This window comes from Cydia amplana, chromosome 3 (assembly GCF_948474715.1).
Source record: "Cydia amplana chromosome 3, ilCydAmpl1.1, whole genome shotgun sequence".
In the NCBI taxonomy this organism is placed as follows: Eukaryota; Metazoa; Arthropoda; class Insecta; order Lepidoptera; family Tortricidae; genus Cydia; species Cydia amplana.
The window spans coordinates 6712093-6717889 of NC_086071.1; positions in this window are offsets into that span (position 1 = coordinate 6712093).

Sequence of the window (5797 nt, forward strand, 5' to 3'; positions counted from 1 at the left end):
CGATCAACCCCGCCCCGGTGCTACAATGATCCGCGCTTGCTCAATACTGGTTTGCTCAAGCTGAGATTTACGAAGCATTTAACCGCTCAACGAGATTAGCTAGTTATAATATGTGTCCACACGCGCAATGGCGTCAGTATTTTTTACCTCGATTAAGTTATGTTTGAGAAATAACTATAAAATCCTGACTTGCTGTGCGCTGTGTAGTTGAAAGGGATATTTTAATACCAAAACGTGGATCATTTAACTATTAGGCAAAAAGTGTATCGGTAGGATACGTTTACTGCACGGTTATCAATACTCGTAAATAGGTGATCCAAATACTTTTATTATAGAATATAGATTATAACACAAGTAAACCACGTGTGTATCTGATCTGTGTGTTTGTTCCTAGTGATAATGTTTACCTAGTTTTAAGAAAAGTCGTGAACACAACTCAAGCACATTTAATTTGTTTTAGTTGTGTATTTGATCTCGATGTCAAGGTTTATATCTATTAAAAAAGTAAAAAAAAGTCACAGCTTTGGCCATATTTTAAATTAATTATAGCATAATGATATAATATAATATACTTATTTTATTACAATATAGAAATGCTTTTTATTCTAATATACATTTCTTTTCTGCTCGTCTTTACTACAGAATTGTACTGATACTCGATGAATTTAATAGCTTTGCTTGACGTTTTGAATTGTAATATTATGTTTTTCTTGGATCTACACTAATTAATGTTCTTATATTCTACAATTATACATGGTTTCGGGCAGTTTCCACCATTTAACGTGGTGTGGGGACGGACGAACAGGATCATCCATAAATCGCAGATGTTTATTTTTATTCGTCCCTTGTTCTATTTTCGATTTAAATAATAACTATAGATTCCGGGGTTAAATTAAATACTGCAGACAAAGCTAACATTCAATCACTTGACGCCAGATATTCTTGACTGTCCCGTGATAAAGTTTCCTATTCTGTCGCGGTCGTATGAGCATTCACACCTAAACTCTCCTGTACTTAGGTATGCATTTTAAATCTCTGCTTAGCATGGTTAAGTCTGGCCACATTGACATGCGTCCACTAGTTTATTTTCTTAACGTATCTTCATTGCGAAGAGCGGCTAGTGGCATGCTAGCTAGCCGCGCAAATCCGTTCTCATCGAAAAATGAATTGAACTTGGCCTTCTTTGTTTTCACCTTGGTGAGGCTACTGACTTCAATTCTAATCTCTCGGTGGGCTATTGCTTTTAACATTGCTATTTTCACGGCCTTCGATAAGATAGCTAGTCTGGCGGAATTCCATAGCTACCTATGCAATATGCATACTCTGCATAATCGTTTTTAAATATCTTAATATTTTATGTGTTGTCATGAATTGATTTTTCCGCCTACTTACGCAACTATTTTATGTCTTTTACTATAAAACGAGCTTATGAAACTGAGAATGTATAGCGGTTATCAGATCTACACTGTCGCCTGGTCGGCCCCTGGGGCCGGTGTCATGAATTTCTGTTGGTCGCGCTGACTTTCCCGTTTCACGAAATATTAGAACATAGTTAACTATAGGTATTTGAAATTTGAAAAACATTTTGTATCGAATTGTCAAAAATTACCACTTAATAGATTCAACTAGATGTGTCTATTGTGGAAATATTTTTTTAGTATATTATTGGTAACTGTCCTGACATTCTATGTAACGGAAAACTGCTGTTCTAGGGTGGTAGCACCCGTTGACCGGCCCCAGATTGCAAGTGCCGGATAATCGTATAGATCTAATACGCGCTTAAGGTATGATTCACGTGCACCGTTTCGAGCTCTTGTGTCGCAACTACGCAGTTACTACATTTTTGGTATTTCTGGCTAGATATCACACTCGTCCTTTGTTCGGTGCAAATACATTGTTGTTTTATGTTCGCTACTCGAGAAGTCTTTGGATTGCCTAAATTACCTAAATATACATCGCACCAGGCAATGTGTTATTCCTATTTGAAAGTGTTCTCTGTTGTGTTTCGAATACCTATATTAATTTTAAAGGACGACATTTTCACGGTTTTGTAATAAAAATATGTGAGATGTTATAAAATACGTAAATGTCGCCCAAAAATTCCAATGTAGATTTTTGCTTGCAAGTTTTTTCTGACAAGAGCAGGTCCATGGAGCTTAGCATATTTTTTAAACAAATCTTAGTTTATATATTCTCCTAATAGTCCTAATTTTATTATAGGTAGGTAGTTATTGGAGAATGTTTGGACTCCTTTCATCGAATGTGGAAATCTTATTGGTGGATCTGATATGTAGACGTTAGTTGCTAGCTTCGATGTGCAGTGAAGTTTTATAAATATTTCGTCAAAACAAATACCTACTTTGATAATTGTGTGTAAAAATGTCTTCCAAAATAAGTATATATTAATTTTATCGTTTATATTAAATTATTTTGTATCCATTTTTAACAATGAAACAAATACTGGGTAATAGGTATATAAAAGTTTTGAGTTTATCGCTAAATTGGTTAACGAGCCCCTTTTAAATAGGTATGTTTGATTGCCAAATTCACTTGTAAATTTTGCATTAGGTATACATGTTCTGCATTTAAACAAAATGTGTTTCTCTTATTTTTTACGATGTTAAATCTGTAGTGTGTCAGTACATTAAATATGTAGTTACATTTACCAAATACTCATAGGTATTTATTTGTCATAAAAATGTACATACAAGAGCAATGTAGACTGGTCGATTTTCGCGGAATTATCACTGCCCTTGAGTGTAGTTTTTATTCACATTGTCGGTTGTATCGTGTACAGTATTACCTCGATGACCAGGGTGCTTGTGTTCTAATAAGTTAGGTACAGTGTAGTAGAGCTGCTATTTTGAAATTTCCAAATGTAGCAAACCTCACTGGTTACCAACAGCTAATTGTCAGCTTAAAGTTTTGTGACGAGGGTACTGTCTCGCGGGATACGACGAGTGTTTTAGGTTTTCACTTCAAACATATTTTACAATGCTTGGAACAAATGCTTATACCTACCTACAGTAAAAAGTATCGAGAAGGCGTAAAGACAGTACCTATCATAGCGCGGTTAATTTATCTTGACACTGTCATTTTAATGAATATGCGTTACCTATTCACTACTCTACGATTCACGTTGCCGTGAATGTTAAGGTTTATTATTTTATAAACAAGATGCATGCATCAAATTATTGGGATTAATTTTGAAATAATTTGTAATTTAATTTGTCTTTACTTTCAACCACTTTATTTTCCAAAAGTAATCGAATCCAAAAATATTTTAAAACACCTATTTAAAGTGTATTCTTAATATGCTTCTGCACGGCAGTTATAAAACAATGTTTTACAAGTTTGTACCTACACCTATGTTCTTCCTTGATGTTGAGTAGAAATAACTTCGGCGGAAGACGACGTAATAAACAATATGTATGATGTATGTACCTACTAAAGCAACTTTTTGTGAGATTCTCTTAAGTGGGAGTCGTATACATTTTCTACAAAGTGGAAAATGGGGACCAAGTTTGTATGGAGAAACGGTTGTCCACTTTCCTCTTAACCAGCTTTATAACTGCTGCTGTGAAACTTTAATCCATGTGCCGTATTAGTGTTATAATTGTTATGAGCTGGCTGTGTATCACTTATTGATTAAAACACGGGATTTGTAAATATTACTTAGATTTAAATTGTAATAGGTACTTATTTTTATTGTAAAAACCTTCCTTAAATATTTTTTTAGAAATATTAAGTACTTAATATTTCTAGTCATGATAAATGTAGACAAAGGAAATTGTTACGATTGAAAAGGATTTTTTTTACAAATATAAAATTCATTATATAAATTGGTTTTATTTTTATACATAACGGCACTTGCATTTCCCCATTTAAATCATTATTAATAGGTTTGATGAAGGTTATCGTATTATGGATCTCAGCACGGTTCCATTTTTATCGACTATCACTATGCCCGTCACTTTCGCACTTACATACTAGTTAGAACGTGACAGGCATGGTGACAAACGATAAAAATGCGACCGTGCTACTAAAGGGCTGATCGCATAATGATTATAATGAATTTTAATTTTAAAACGTAGTCGGAAAGGAAATCATTACGATAGAGTATTTGACACATATTGATTTTGATAACTTTATAAATCTATTAAATTAAATAGAACTTTAACAAAATTTTGGTGGTAACTACTGGGAATAAAAATTTCCAGTAGTTACCACTAAACCGAGTTGGTGGTAACTACTGGGAATAATTTTTCCCAGTAGTTACCAGTGGTAAAAGGTGGGAAAAAAATTCCCAGTAGTTACCACTGGTAACAACTTGGTGGTAACTAGTGGGAATAACCCGTCCAAAAAAATAATGATACCATTCGATTCCTTACATTTTATTTAAAACAATATTGTATAGCAACCATATACATAAACGCAACATTTCACCGACAAAATTGCAATTTCCTTGTTTTCCATACATTGAAACGGCTTCTAATGTTACATGGTGACCTCACGATGTATTGCAATTTTCTATGAAGCGTTTCGTCAGTAAAGTGCGGGTGCCAGACTTTGACCAACATTTGTGACTTTTGTATTGCTTTAAGACAATGGGTCCCGTACAGACATTTGATCCTCAAAACAAACCTAATCGACTGATACTATTCATAAAAAATTGTCATGTCGTTCACCCGAATTAAACACTCTACTTTTCATTTAGAATACGAGGAAAGTAAACATGCCATGACCAAGTATTAAATGTTTCTAGTACTTATTTCTTGAGGGTTAATGGCATGTTATTTATGGAACGGGGAGTTAAATATCAGAATAGAAATTGTAAAACAAATCCATTAAAACCCAAATGTCAATTGCTCATCATAAAAAAAACGTACTTGGAACGTAAAATGCTCTAGTGCAGAAATGTATCATTTTCTGCACACCCTTTAGTTAGAACAACAATGATCCTCTTTCAGAGTATGAGAAATGAATATAGTTTTACTTAAAAAACTCTTTAATTAACGTCAATTTCAAGGACATTGGGTGTTGACAGCCCCTTAACGCAAAAAATATGAATCCAAAATCTCTCAACACATTCACTGCCACCGACGGACATGTGCGTCGACCGTCATACAAGTTTGTTCCTAGGCCACGCCCCCTGGCAGTGAATGCGTTAATGAAAACCTTGAAGTAAATGAAAGCTTTGGATCTTCACTATTATTTATTTGTATAAGGAAAAACTTAAGAGCTACTTCAGTCAAACCGTTCAGATGAGATCAATCGTAAATACCTAAAATAGAAGCGACATCAAACCGTGCGAACTTGATAGGAATGAGGCTACATAATATAGAGCAGGGATGTTGCGGATGCAGATTTTTTGACATCCGCGGATGCGGATGCGGATGCGGATATTTAGAGGCTCACATCCGCGGATGCGGATGCGGATGTCAAGATTAGGTACTCAGAAAACGTCAAATATTACATTTTTAGTATTTTTTTATTAAAAAAAAACGAAACTTTTAGTATTTGAGCAAGAATATAGGTGCGTTATATTTATTAAACAGTTACTTGGCCGACTTTTCTGGATCTAGACGATTTCGTTATAGGTAATGACGAAATTACCTAGCACTTACGCCGCCGCTAAGACGTTCCTGTACCGACTTGTTCGACATCCGCATCCGCATAAGCTCCGCATCGATTTTATGCGGATGCGGATGCAGATGCGGATGTTGAAAATAATGCGGAAGTTCCGCGGTTGCGGATGCGGATGCGGATGTTCGCAACATCCCTGATATAGAGCTAG